Source organism: Siphateles boraxobius, unplaced genomic scaffold (assembly GCF_051911475.1).
Source record: "Siphateles boraxobius isolate OS27281-9 unplaced genomic scaffold, OSU_SipBor_1 296, whole genome shotgun sequence".
Classification (NCBI taxonomy): domain Eukaryota; kingdom Metazoa; phylum Chordata; class Actinopteri; order Cypriniformes; family Leuciscidae; genus Siphateles; species Siphateles boraxobius.
In genome coordinates, this window is record NW_027508915.1 from 1,360,001 (window position 1) to 1,372,500 (window position 12,500).

General features: G+C 36.4%; 9 non-coding genes across 9 annotated transcripts; all 9 read right to left on the reverse strand.

Annotated features, from left to right (window-relative positions):
- Positions 1-2,307: 2,307 nt before the first annotated feature.
- On the reverse strand, positions 2,308-2,426 carry LOC143755870 (5S ribosomal RNA). The gene has a single exon (XR_013209596.1). It is a non-coding gene; the product is annotated as a 5S ribosomal RNA (ribosomal RNA).
- Positions 2,427-2,708: 282 nt separating this feature from the next.
- LOC143755871 (5S ribosomal RNA) lies at positions 2,709-2,827 on the reverse strand. Its single transcript, XR_013209597.1, has one exon. It is a non-coding gene; the product is annotated as a 5S ribosomal RNA (ribosomal RNA).
- A 378-nt stretch (positions 2,828-3,205) lies between these two features.
- LOC143755872 (5S ribosomal RNA) lies at positions 3,206-3,324 on the reverse strand. The gene has a single exon (XR_013209598.1). It is a non-coding gene; the product is annotated as a 5S ribosomal RNA (ribosomal RNA).
- A 379-nt stretch (positions 3,325-3,703) lies between these two features.
- LOC143755873 (5S ribosomal RNA) lies at positions 3,704-3,822 on the reverse strand. The gene has a single exon (XR_013209599.1). It is a non-coding gene; the product is annotated as a 5S ribosomal RNA (ribosomal RNA).
- A 379-nt stretch (positions 3,823-4,201) lies between these two features.
- Positions 4,202-4,320, reverse strand: LOC143755874 (5S ribosomal RNA). Its single transcript, XR_013209600.1, has one exon. It is a non-coding gene; the product is annotated as a 5S ribosomal RNA (ribosomal RNA).
- A 378-nt stretch (positions 4,321-4,698) lies between these two features.
- Positions 4,699-4,817, reverse strand: LOC143755875 (5S ribosomal RNA). The gene has a single exon (XR_013209601.1). It is a non-coding gene; the product is annotated as a 5S ribosomal RNA (ribosomal RNA).
- Positions 4,818-11,193: 6,376 nt separating this feature from the next.
- On the reverse strand, positions 11,194-11,312 carry LOC143755876 (5S ribosomal RNA). Its single transcript, XR_013209602.1, has one exon. It is a non-coding gene; the product is annotated as a 5S ribosomal RNA (ribosomal RNA).
- Positions 11,313-11,692: 380 nt separating this feature from the next.
- On the reverse strand, positions 11,693-11,811 carry LOC143755877 (5S ribosomal RNA). The gene has a single exon (XR_013209603.1). It is a non-coding gene; the product is annotated as a 5S ribosomal RNA (ribosomal RNA).
- A 365-nt stretch (positions 11,812-12,176) lies between these two features.
- LOC143755879 (5S ribosomal RNA) lies at positions 12,177-12,295 on the reverse strand. The gene has a single exon (XR_013209605.1). It is a non-coding gene; the product is annotated as a 5S ribosomal RNA (ribosomal RNA).
- Between the last annotated feature and the right edge of the window lie 205 nt (positions 12,296-12,500).

Here is a 12,500-nt window from a genome sequence, read left to right on the forward strand (position 1 = left end):
ACTCTTTTTTTTTTTAAATCAAAAAAGCTTACAGCACCTGGTATTCCCAGGCGGTCTCCATCCAAGTACTAACCAGGCCCGACCCTGCTTAGCTTCCGAGATCAGACGAGATCGGGCGTGACTTTTTTTTTTTTTTTTTTTTTTTTTTTATTAAAACCAGAAGTTTTACATTAAAACAAGTACATTTTTTGTACATTTAATTTTCTATGTAGAAAACATGCAATTAACATCTTTACAAACTAAAGCGTTATATACAAGCTAATTTCATTTTACATTTACGTCTTCCTTTATCATTCCCTTAACATTCATTTTTAAATTTTACTTTCAGAAAAAACATATATTTTTCCCAAAAATATACAACCTCACTAAACAAACAAAAAAGCAATTGTCATATTTCCTATTTTCAAATTCCCATATCATTTTTTTCTTTTTTTTTCATTCAATTAAAAGTACAAACAACATGCAGCAGATACAAGCCCTTTTCCATTTTCAGAGACTCAAATAATTTCCTCAGCAACTGTATACATGTACATATTAAATTATTTACATTTCTACATAATCTGCAAACCAACAAATAAATCTAGTACATATTCAAACAATTTAAACATCTATACCACTTAATCACCTTTTTTTTTCCTTAAAATTTCTCTCCTTAACTTTTGTTTTCTCAACACAAGCTTCAGATTAGGTATTGCTTTATACTTTAAAACATGCCCGCCTATCTTTCCCCTCTTTTTCATATTAACATTGTCTTTATTACCATTGTCTCTGTCCCTTGTGGTAGTCTCATCTTCTTCCTCCATTTCAACTATGTTTTCATTACACCATGACATTTCTTCTGACTCCTTACTTCCATCCTCTGCTTCTTTCACCATCTCATTTTTTTGTCCAGACTCCTTATTAAAGTCTTTTGAATTCAACCCATCCTGTTCTTTCCTCATGTTCTGTTCCACTTCACTCTGAGGACTATGAGGACCCGCATTTCCTCTTTTAGTCCCTTCAGAGCGTTGATCTTCTTCACTTTCTGTTTCACAGTCACATTTCATATAAACTTTGTTACAGTCCAAGCACTTTTCCGCTTTACAATCTTTTGCGAAATGGCCCTGCTCAGCACATTCATAACATTTAAAATTAGGACAGTCTTTAAAAACATGCCCAGGTTGCATACACATTCGGCAGAGTTTAATCTGTCCATCATGTATTACCCTGAAATACCTTTCTCCCTCCGATGTTTCAAATTTGGCACTATATGGCAGTGATGTTACCTCCTTTGGAAATCTTATTTTGACATACCTCGTGCCGTCTGCGATGTCCGTTCCGGGGTATAATCTCCTCTTTATTTGTGTTATGGGAGTAACTCCCCACAGCTTTAACTTGTCCTCGATTGTTTCATCCTCCACATAAGCAGGCAGGTGAATAAAAGAAACCACACATTCCTTTAACTCCAACCTCCTTACTACACAGAGTTGTCCTTTAATTTCCACACCGTCCATCAGATCATCACAGTCATCCGCACACGTCAAAGTAAGTTCATATTCCAAAGAATTCTTTGGTCTCACTGCCAGTAGTTTACCATTGCCTATATTCCTTGTCACTTCTCTGATGATATCCTCTGCCTTTATTCCTTTTTTGTTCATTATATCCATCACCACGGTTGCCTCTTTCAGATATTCCATTCTCTTCTTAGCACTTTTCTGCCCAAAAGCCTCCTTGTTTAATCCGTTAAACTCTCTCAATCCTTTGTCCATTGCATCTTGGTCAATCGTCGTTTGTGTTCCTCCTGCCGTTCCTGGGTCTTTACCATTTAATCTGTCCATTATTCAAAAGAAAGATTTCCTCCAAGCAGATAAACTGCTTGGGGATTAAAAAAATAACATACAAGTAAACAGAACTTCAAATAAACAAAACAAAAAATAACTAAGAGAGAGCACATGGGAGAGCCTCTCTCTCCCAACTGCCAGCACACTTCCTGGATCGTACCACTAACGAGATCGGGCGTGACCAAGGTGGTATGGCCGTAAGCGAAAACTGCTGCCAAAATTGGGCAATGTAAAAGGTTAGACCATTAATGAAGAAAACTAAGAAGAACTTTTGAAAAAACTCAAACTCTTTCATGCTCTCTGAAGAATCTCAGAGACTTTTAAAGGCTTTCTGAAGAAGCTCAGTGAGTCTTTTTTTTAAAGTAAGAAGAACTTTTGAAAAAACTCAAACTCTTTCATGCTCTCTGAAGAATCTCAGAGACTTTTAAAGGCTTTCTGAAGAAGCTCAGTGAGTCTTTTTTTTTTTTTTTTTTTTTTTAATCAAAAAAGCTTACAGCACCTGGTATTCCCAGGCGGTCTCCCATCCAAGTACTAACCAGGCCCGACCCTGCTTAGCTTCCGAGATCAGACGAGATCGGGCGTGACCAAGGTGGTATGGCCGTAAGCGAAAACTGCTGCCAAAATTGGGCTATTTAAAAGGTTAGACCATTAATGAAGAAAACTAAGAAGAACTTTTGAAAAAACTCAAACTCTTTCATGCTCTCTGAAGAATCTCAGAGACTTTTAAAGGCTTTCTGCAGAAGCTCAGTGAGTCTTTTTTTTAAAACTAAGAAGAACTTTTGAAAAAACTCAAACTCTTTCATGCTCTCTGAAGAATCTCAGAGACTTTTAAAGGCTTTCTGAAGAAGCTCAGGGACTCTTTTTTTTTTTTTTTTTTTAAATCAAAAAAGCTTACAGCACCTGGTATTCCCAGGCGGTCTCCCATCCAAGTACTAACCAGGCCCGACCCTGCTTAGCTTCCGAGATCAGACGAGATCGGGCGTGACCAAGGTGGTATGGCCGTAAGCGAAAACTGCTGCCAAAATTGGGCTATTTAAAAGGTTAGACCATTAATGAAGAAAACTAAGAAGAACTTTTGAAAAAACTCAAACTCTTTCATACTCTCTGTAGAATCTCAGAGACTTTTAAAGGCTTTCTGAAGAAGCTCAGTGAGTCTTTTTTTTAAACTAAGAAGAACTTTTGAAAAAACTGAAACTCTTTCATGCTCTCTGAAGAATCTCAGAGACTTTTAAAGGCTTTCTGCAGAAGCTCAGTGAGTCTTTTTTTTTAAACTAAGAGGAACTTTTGAAAAAACTCAAACTCTTTCATGCTCTCTGAAGAATCTCAGAGACTTTTAAAGGCTTTCTGAAGAAGCTCAGGGACTCTTTTTTTTTTTAAATCAAAAAAGCTTACAGCACCTGGTATTCCCAGGCGGTCTCCCATCCAAGTACTAACCAGGCCCGACCCTGCTTAGCTTCCGAGATCAGACGAGATCGGGCGTGACCAAGGTGGTATGGCCGTAAGCGAAAACTGCTGCCAAAATTGGGCTATTTAAAAGGTTAGACCATTAATGAAGAAAACTAAGAAGAACTTTTGAAAAAACTCAAACTCTTTCATACTCTCTGTAGAATCTCAGAGACTTTTAAAGGCTTTCTGAAGAAGCTCAGTGAGTCTTTTTTTTAAACTAAGAAGAACTTTTGAAAAAACTGAAACTCTTTCATGCTCTCTGAAGAATCTCAGAGACTTTTAAAGGCTTTCTGCAGAAGCTCAGTGAGTCTTTTTTTTTAACTAAGAGGAACTTTTGAAAAAACTCAAACTCTTTCATGCTCTCTGAAGAATCTCAGAGACTTTTAAAGGCTTTCTGAAGAAGCTCAGGGACTCTTTTTTTTTTTTTAAATCAAAAAAGCTTACAGCACCTGGTATTCCCAGGCGGTCTCCCATCCAAGTACTAACCAGGCCCGACCCTGCTTAGCTTCCGAGATCAGACGAGATCGGGCGTGACCAAGGTGGTATGGCCGTAAGCGAAAACTGCTGCCAAAATTGGGCTATTTAAAAGGTTAGACCATTAATGAAGAAAACTAAGAAGAACTTTTGAAAAAACTCAAACTCTTTCATGCTCTCTGAAGAATCTCAGAGACTTTTAAAGGCTTTCTGAAGAAGCTCAGTGAGTCTTTTTTTTTAAACTAAGAAGAACTTTTGAAAAAACTGAAACTCTTTCATGCTCTCTGAAGAATCTCAGAGACTTTTAAAGGCTTTCTGCAGAAGCTCAGTGAGTCTTTTTTTTTAAACTAAGAGGAACTTTTGAAAAAACTCAAACTCTTTCATGCTCTCTGAAGAATCTCAGAGACTTTTAAAGGCTTTCTGAAGAAGCTCAGGGACTCTTTTTTTTTTTAAATCAAAAAAGCTTACAGCACCTGGTATTCCCAGGCGGTCTCCCATCCAAGTACTAACCAGGCCCGACCCTGCTTAGCTTCCGAGATCAGACGAGATCGGGCGTGACCAAGGTGGTATGGCCGTAAGCGAAAACTGCTGCCAAAATTGGGCTATTTAAAAGGTTAGACCATTAATGAAGAAAACTAAGAAGAACTTTTGAAAAAACTCAAACTCTTTCATACTCTCTGTAGAATCTCAGAGACTTTTAAAGGCTTTCTGAAGAAGCTCAGTGAGTCTTTTTTTTAAACTAAGAAGAACTTTTGAAAAAACTGAAACTCTTTCATGCTCTCTGAAGAATCTCAGAGACTTTTAAAGGCTTTCTGCAGAAGCTCAGTGAGTCTTTTTTTTTAACTAAGAGGAACTTTTGAAAAAACTCAAACTCTTTCATGCTCTCTGAAGAATCTCAGAGACTTTTAAAGGCTTTCTGAAGAAGCTCAGGGACTCTTTTTTTTTTTTAAATCAAAAAAGCTTACAGCACCTGGTATTCCCAGGCGGTCTCCCATCCAAGTACTAACCAGGCCCGACCCTGCTTAGCTTCCGAGATCAGACGAGATCGGGCGTGACCAAGGTGGTATGGCCGTAAGCGAAAACTGCTGCCAAAATTGGGCTATTTAAAAGGTTAGACCATTAATGAAGAAAACTAAGAAGAACTTTTGAAAAAACTCAAACTCTTTCATGCTCTCTGAAGAATCTCAGAGACTTTTAAAGGCTTTCTGAAGAAGCTCAGTGAGTCTTTTTTTTTAAACTAAGAAGAACTTTTGAAAAAACTCAAACTCTTTCATGCTCTCTGAAGAATCTCAGAGACTTTTAAAGGCTTTCTGCAGTCTTTTTTTTTAAACTAAGAAGAACTTTTGAAAAAACTCAAACTCTTTCATGCTCTCTGAAGAATCTCAGAGACTTTTAAAGGCTTTCTGAAGAAGCTCAGTGAGTCTTTTTTTTAAAGTAAGAAGAACTTTTGAAAAAACTCAAACTCTTTCATGCTCTCTGAAGAATCTCAGAGACTTTTAAAGGCTTTCTGAAGAAGCTCAGGGACTCTTTTTTTTTTTTTTTTTTTTAAATCAAAAAAGCTTACAGCTCCTGGTATTCCCAGGCGGTCTCCCATCCAAGTACTAACCAGGCCCAACCCTGCTTAGCTTCCGAGATCAGACGAGATCGGGCGTGACTTTTTTTTTTTTTTTTTTTTTTTTTACATAAAACACATCATTATATATTTATACATTTCCATCTTGTTCAATACTTTGGCAAGTAAAAGTGTTTTTGTTTAAAAACACACATGACATCCTTGTTAAAAATTCCATAAAATTCCCCCATTTTGCTCTCCATTTTAAAATAATTGTACAATATTTCCACATAATCATCTACCATCGGTTTAAAAAGCCCCCATAGATCTAAAACAACATCTCTGTTTTTTTCTATGTTCCTTCTTTTCCATATTGCTTTCTTCGCCAGTAGTAAGCACAAATTCACAAGCTTCTTATTTACATTTTTTTCTGCCATTCCCAACATAAAACATGTATCCCATTCAGCAACCACTTCTTTTCCTCTTAATTCTTTTATAAAATCTTTCAGTTCATTAAAAAAAAATTAAGCTTTTCACAATATAAAAACAAGTGTAAAATCCCTTCATCTTCCTTCTTACATACTTTACATTGTGCATTACTTTCTTTTTTCATTATACACAATCTCATTTCAGTATATATCACATTTTGTCTAATAAAATAATCCAAACATTCCAAACCTACATCTAACCAACTCCATGCTCTGTTTTTCCAGACATCTTTTTCTTCAATTCCAATCAAATTCCTTAACCAAACCTCATTAGCCCCTGGTTTTTTAAAAACTCTGTTTCTAAAAAACTCATAAAACATTTTCACAGTTCCCATATTAAAATCCACCTTCTTGTCTTTACATTTTAGATACACCGTCATTTTGTTTTCTTTTCCATCATTATTGTTGACCTCCTCTAACCATTGACCTGGGATTGCTTTTTTAACATCTTCATATTGTTTTTTTAAACTGATCACATTATAGTCTTCCTTTTCCTCCTCCATCGCATCCTTTATCACTTGTAGTGGTAAAAATCCCTCCTTCCACTCCCATAAAATATCCCTCACTTTTACAATGCCTGCTTGCATCCATTTCTTAAAATAGATATCCCGCTCATTTATCTTTATTTTGTCATTTAAAAACAAAGGTTGATTTAAAATCATTTCCCTCCCTTCTGGATTAAAATCCACCTCTGTCAAAAAAAGCCTCCAAGCATTTAAAACCTCTTTATAAAATTGTGGAATTCCCTCCATCATCCCAGCTTTTATCTTCATCCATAAAGTGTTTTCCCCCAGGTTAAAATTCCCACATTTATTTAAATAAAATACCATCAATTCCTTCCAATCAGCTCTATTATTAGCATCCAAGTACTTCTTTACCACTTTTACCCTCATGCTTTTCATTTTCAGTTCCACATCCACCAGTCCCATCCCTCCCTCCTCCGGTTTTCCTATTAGCGTATAATACGCTACCCTTGAAGGCTTTTTATCCCATAAATATTCTAAAACAATCGTTTTTATTCTCTTAAAAGCCCAGTTTGGTAATGACATTACTTGCAATTTATACCACATCTTTGATAACATTAAACTGTTTACAGTTAAAATTTTCCCTTTCAAACTTAAAAATCTATTTCTCCAAAAAATCAATCTTCTTTCCATTTCTCCCAATGTCTCTTCCCACATATTATCAATAGCTTCCTTCTCATTTTTTGCTACAATTGCCCCTAAAATCTTCATCTCTTGTACTTCCTTAAATTTAAAAACATCTGTTAAACTCTCTGTCCTTCCAAACTTCATATATATTGTTTTTTCCTCATTTATTTTTGCCCCTGAGCCTTCGCAATAACATTTTATTTTTCTCATCACTTCTTTTATGCTTTCCCTATTTTCCACCACAACTGTCGTATCATCTGCATATTGAAAAATTGGAGTTAATTCTTTTCTTCCTTCAAATTGTATCCCTTTTATCTCTTTGTCTCTATTTATTAAAAGCCCTAAAGGTTCTGCCACCAAAGAATATAACTGTGCGGACAGTGGACATCCTTGTCTGATTGATCTTAAAACTTTAAAAGGTTGCGTTAAAAAACCATTACATTTTACTTTTGTTAAAATATCACTGTATAAAACTGAAATCCATTTGATAAAATTCTCTCCAAACCCAAATTGTTTTAAAATTCCCATTAAAAACCCTCGTTCCACTCTGTCAAAAGCCTTCTCAAAATCCATACTTATTACATATGCGCTCTTTCCTTTTTCTTTTATATATCCCACTATATCTCTTATACTGCTTGTGATATCCGCAATGTCCCTCCCCTTAACTCCGTAAGCCTGGTTAGTTTCAATTATATCCGGCATTATCTCTTTTAATCTGTTTGCTAAAACTTTGGCTAAAATTTTTAAATCTGTGTTTAACATTGTGATAGGCCTATAATTCTTCAATTCCGTTTTGTCTCCTTTTCTCTTATAAATGATTTTCATTAATCCCAGTCCCATTCTTGGGTGTACTCTTTCTTTTTTAAAAATTTCTCCATAGATTTCTTTTAAAATTATGCTCATTTTTTCCTTAAAAATCTTATAAAACTCATTTCCAATTCCATCTATTCCTGGGCTTTTCTTTACTCCTAACTGATTTATGGCCTGTATAATTTCTTCTGTTGTTATTTCTCTTTCACAAACCCTCTTATCTGTCTCACTGACTTTTTTTGTTATCTGTTTAATTAAAAAATTCCTTTTTTCTTCATCTCCTCCTTCTGATTTAAAAAGTTCTTCATAAAACTGGCTTATTTCTTTTAAAATCCCTTCTGTGTTTAAAACCGCTTGTCCTTCTTTATTCTTAATTTCCTTAATTATTTCTGCCCTCCCCTTGCTTTTCTCAAGATTAAAAAAGAATTTGTTACATTTCTCCCCTTGCACCGTACATTTTGCTTTACTTCTTAACATCGCCCCCTTGTATTTCTTCTCTTCTATTTTCTTCAATTTGTCCTCCACTTCAAGTACTCTTTGCACGTTTACTTCATTTTTGTTTAACTCTTTTCTTAGCGTTTCTCTTATTTCTTCCTCCTCTGTTCTTTTCCCCTTTTGTAACAACTTACAGTAGTTTATTGTGTATTTCTTAATTTCATATTTCATGTTTTCCCACCATTGTCTTTTATCCTCTATGTACATCAAGTCTTTTTTTCCTTCATCTAAAATGTTTTCTATCCCTTTTTTAAAATGCTCTTCCTTTAAGACATCAGTGTTTAAAATCCAAACCCCTGGTCCCTTCCTTTCTCTTTTAAAATCTAGTCTCATTAATACCATTTTGTGATCACTTAAAGTGGTTTCTTTATAAAAAATCCCATCAATAAAATGTTCTAAATTCCTGGTGTTTAAAAAGTAATCTATTCTGGTTTGACACATAAAATTCCCCACCAGCTGCCTTCTTGTAAATTCTTTCTTTTTTTCATTCCTCTCCCTCCATACGTCCATCATATTTTTTCCTCCCATCAATAACTTTAACTCTTTTCTACCCACATCCGACTTAAAAATCATTCCATTCACCATGTCCATTTTACTAAAAACAGTGTTAAAATCTCCCCCAATTATTACCTTCTTCCATTCTTTCATTACTCTAGATATATCATTAAAATACATTTTCTTTTGCATTTGGTCATTTGGAGCATGTACGTTTATCAAAATAAAATCTTCTTCTTCTATCTTAATTTCTACAGCCATGCATTTCCCTTTTATGTCCTTATATATCAATTTTGCCTTAATACCTCTGTCTTTTCTTATTAACACTGCCACTCCACCTCCTTTCCCTTCTTTATTATTAAAAAATAATTCCCCTTCCCATTTTCTTTTAAAATCCTCCATTGCATTATCTTTCCAGTTTGTCTCTTGCAATAAAATTATATCCTCTTCTTTGCACATTTCCTTCACTTTTTCAAATTTCACACAGTTCATTAACCCTCTTGCATTAAAAGTCACAATACTCAGCACAATAAAATAAAAGATAAAAAAATTAAAAATCCCCATTCTTTCAGTTCATTTCCTCTCCTTCCTTTACATTTTCTCCACAGTCCTGTTTCTCATCACTTTTTTCAAAAGAAACTTTTTTCCTTGCTTTATCTAAATTTGGAATTACCTTACTTGTCCTTCTTCTTTTACTTGTTATTCCCTTTGTACCACCGTCGTCCATGTTTTCACTTCCTTTGTCCCTTTTTTCTTTCTCCGTGACTTGATCTTGCTCCTCTATCTTTTCCAGTTCAGTTTGCAAAGTCCCAGTTACTTCCATTCGTTCCTCCGTTTCCTCATTGTCTATCGTTAGTCCACTCCGTTCCGTTATGCCCTCAACATCCGCGCTTACAAACTCCTCTCTTGGCGTTCCCTCCATGCCCTCGCGTTGCTTCTCTTCTCTGTCTGCCTCATGCATCTGCCCGCTCATCAGTTCTTCCTCCTGTTGTTGGTCTCCGTCGTCGCACTCACACCTGCTCAACACAAGCTTGCAGCCCAGGCACCTCTCCGCTTTGCAGTCCCTCGCGAAGTGGCCCTTTTCCTCGCATTTAAAGCATTTGAATTCCGGACAGTCCTTCATCATATGTTCAGTGCTCATACACAACCTGCAGGTTCTCATCTGCTGGCTATGTATCACTCTGAAATACTGAGGACCCTCTTCCGTTTCCACTTTCATGCTGTAGGGCAAAGAATGCACTTCTTTCGGGAAGCGTACTCTCATGTACCTGGTTCCATCCTCTATGCTGGTGCCTGTGTACAATCTTCTTTTAATCTGTGAAATGGGAGTTACCCCCCATCCTTCCAGCTTTTGCAGGATTACGTCATCCTCCAGATAAGCAGGCAGATGCATGAAAGAGACAACCAAGTCCTTATTATTCAATTTTTTAATTTCACACATCTTTCCTTTTATTATCAGTCCATCATCCAGCTTCTCAATATCTTCCTCTTTCTCAAATGTAATTTCATATTCCTTCATCATTTTTGGTCTTATCGCAAGTATATTCGTCACATCCACCTTCTCCGTCAATGCTTTTATAATATCCTCCGCCTTCCCGTCCTGTACCTCCATCAAATCAATAACAATCGTTGCGTCCTTCGTGTAGTTTCTCTTTTCAGGGTAATCCTTTTCTCGTTGTCCTTTGTCCAGTCCATTTTCCTTTCTCCGACGTGTTTCTCGTGCCAAGTCCTTATCCATAGCCGTTTGTCCGTCCATTTCTCCAAAAAAAAAAACTCAATCCCTCCCAATCAGCTAAGCTGTTGGGAGGACAAATACAAAAAGTAATACGAAAAACTTAAACAAAAACACTTATTTCACATACACAAAACCGCAAAACAAAACACAAAACTTTTGGGTGAACCTCTTCCACCCCACTGAGACCAAACACTTCCTGGAACGTACCAAATCGGGCGTGACCAAGGTGGTATGGCCGTAAGCGAAAACTGCTGCCAAAATTGGGCAATTTAAAAGGTTAGACCATTAATGAAGAAAACTAAGAAGAACTTTTGAAAAAACTCAAACTCTTTCATGCTCTCTGAAGAATCTCAGAGACTTTTAAAGGCTTTCTGCAGAAGCTCAGTGAGTCTTTTTTTTAAAACTAAGAAGAACTTTTGAAAAAACTGAAACTCTTTCATGCTCTCTGAAGAATCTCAGAGACTTTTAAAGGCTTTCTGAAGAAGCTCAGTGAGTCTTTTTTTTAAACTAAGAAGAACTTTTGAAAAAACTGAAACTCTTTCATGCTCTCTGAAGAATCTCAGAGACTTTTAAAGGCTTTCTGCAGAAGCTCAGTGAGTCTTTTTTTTTAAACTAAGAGGAACTTTTGAAAAAACTCAAACTCTTTCATGCTCTCTGAAGAATCTCAGAGACTTTTAAAGGCTTTCTGAAGAAGCTCAGGGACTCTTTTTTTTTTTTAAATCAAAAAAGCTTACAGCACCTGGTATTCCCAGGCGGTCTCCCATCCAAGTACTAACCAGGCCCGACCCTGCTTAGCTTCCGAGATCAGACGAGATCGGGCGTGACCAAGGTGGTATGGCCGTAAGCGAAAACTGCTGCCAAAATTGGGCTATTTAAAAGGTTAGACCATTAATGAAGAAAACTAAGAAGAACTTTTGAAAAAACTCAAACTCTTTCATACTCTCTGTAGAATCTCAGAGACTTTTAAAGGCTTTCTGAAGAAGCTCAGTGAGTCTTTTTTTTAAACTAAGAAGAACTTTTGAAAAAACTGAAACTCTTTCATGCTCTCTGAAGAATCTCAGAGACTTTTAAAGGCTTTCTGCAGAAGCTCAGTGAGTCTTTTTTTTTAAACTAAGAGGAACTTTTGAAAAAACTCAAACTCTTTCATGCTCTCTGAAGAATCTCAGAGACTTTTAAAGGCTTTCTGAAGAAGCTCAGGGACTCTTTTTTTTTTTTTAAATCAAAAAAGCTTACAGCACCTGGTATTCCCAGGCGGTCTCCCATCCAAGTACTAACCAGGCCCGACCCTGCTTAGCTTCCGAGATCAGACGAGATCGGGCGTGACCAAGGTGGTATGGCCGTAAGCGAAAACTGCTGCCAAAATTGGGCAATTTAAAAGGTTAGACCATTAATGAAGAAAACTAAGAAGAACTTTTGAAAAAACTCAAACTCTTTCATGCTCTCTGAAGAATCTCAGAGACTTTTAAAGGCTTTCTGAAGAAGCTCAGTGAGTCTTTTTTTTAAACTAAGAACTTTTGAAAAAACTCAAACTCTTTCATGCTCTCTGAAGAATCTCAGAGACTTTTAAAGGCTTTCTGAAGAAGCTCAGTGAGTCTTTTTTTTATGAAAAAACTCAAACTCTTTCATGCTCTCTGAAGAATATCAGAGACTTTTAAAGGCTTTCTGAAGAAGCTCAGGGACTCTTTTTTTTTTTTTTTTTTTAATCAAAAAAGCTTACAGCACCTGGTATTCCCAGGCGGTCTCCCATCCAAGTACTAACCAGGCCCGACCCTGCTTAGCTTCCGAGATCAGACGAGATCGGGCGTGACCAAGGTGGTATGGCCGTAAGCGAAAACTGCTGCCAAAATTGGGCTATTTAAAAGGTTAGACCATTAATGAAGAAAACTAAGAAGAACTTTTGAAAAAACTCAAACTCTTTCATACTCTCTGTAGAATCTCAGAGACTTTTAAAGGCTTTCTGAAGAAGCTCAGTGAGTCTTTTTTTTAAACTAAGAAGAACTTTTGAAAAAACTGAAACTCTTTCATGCTCTCTGA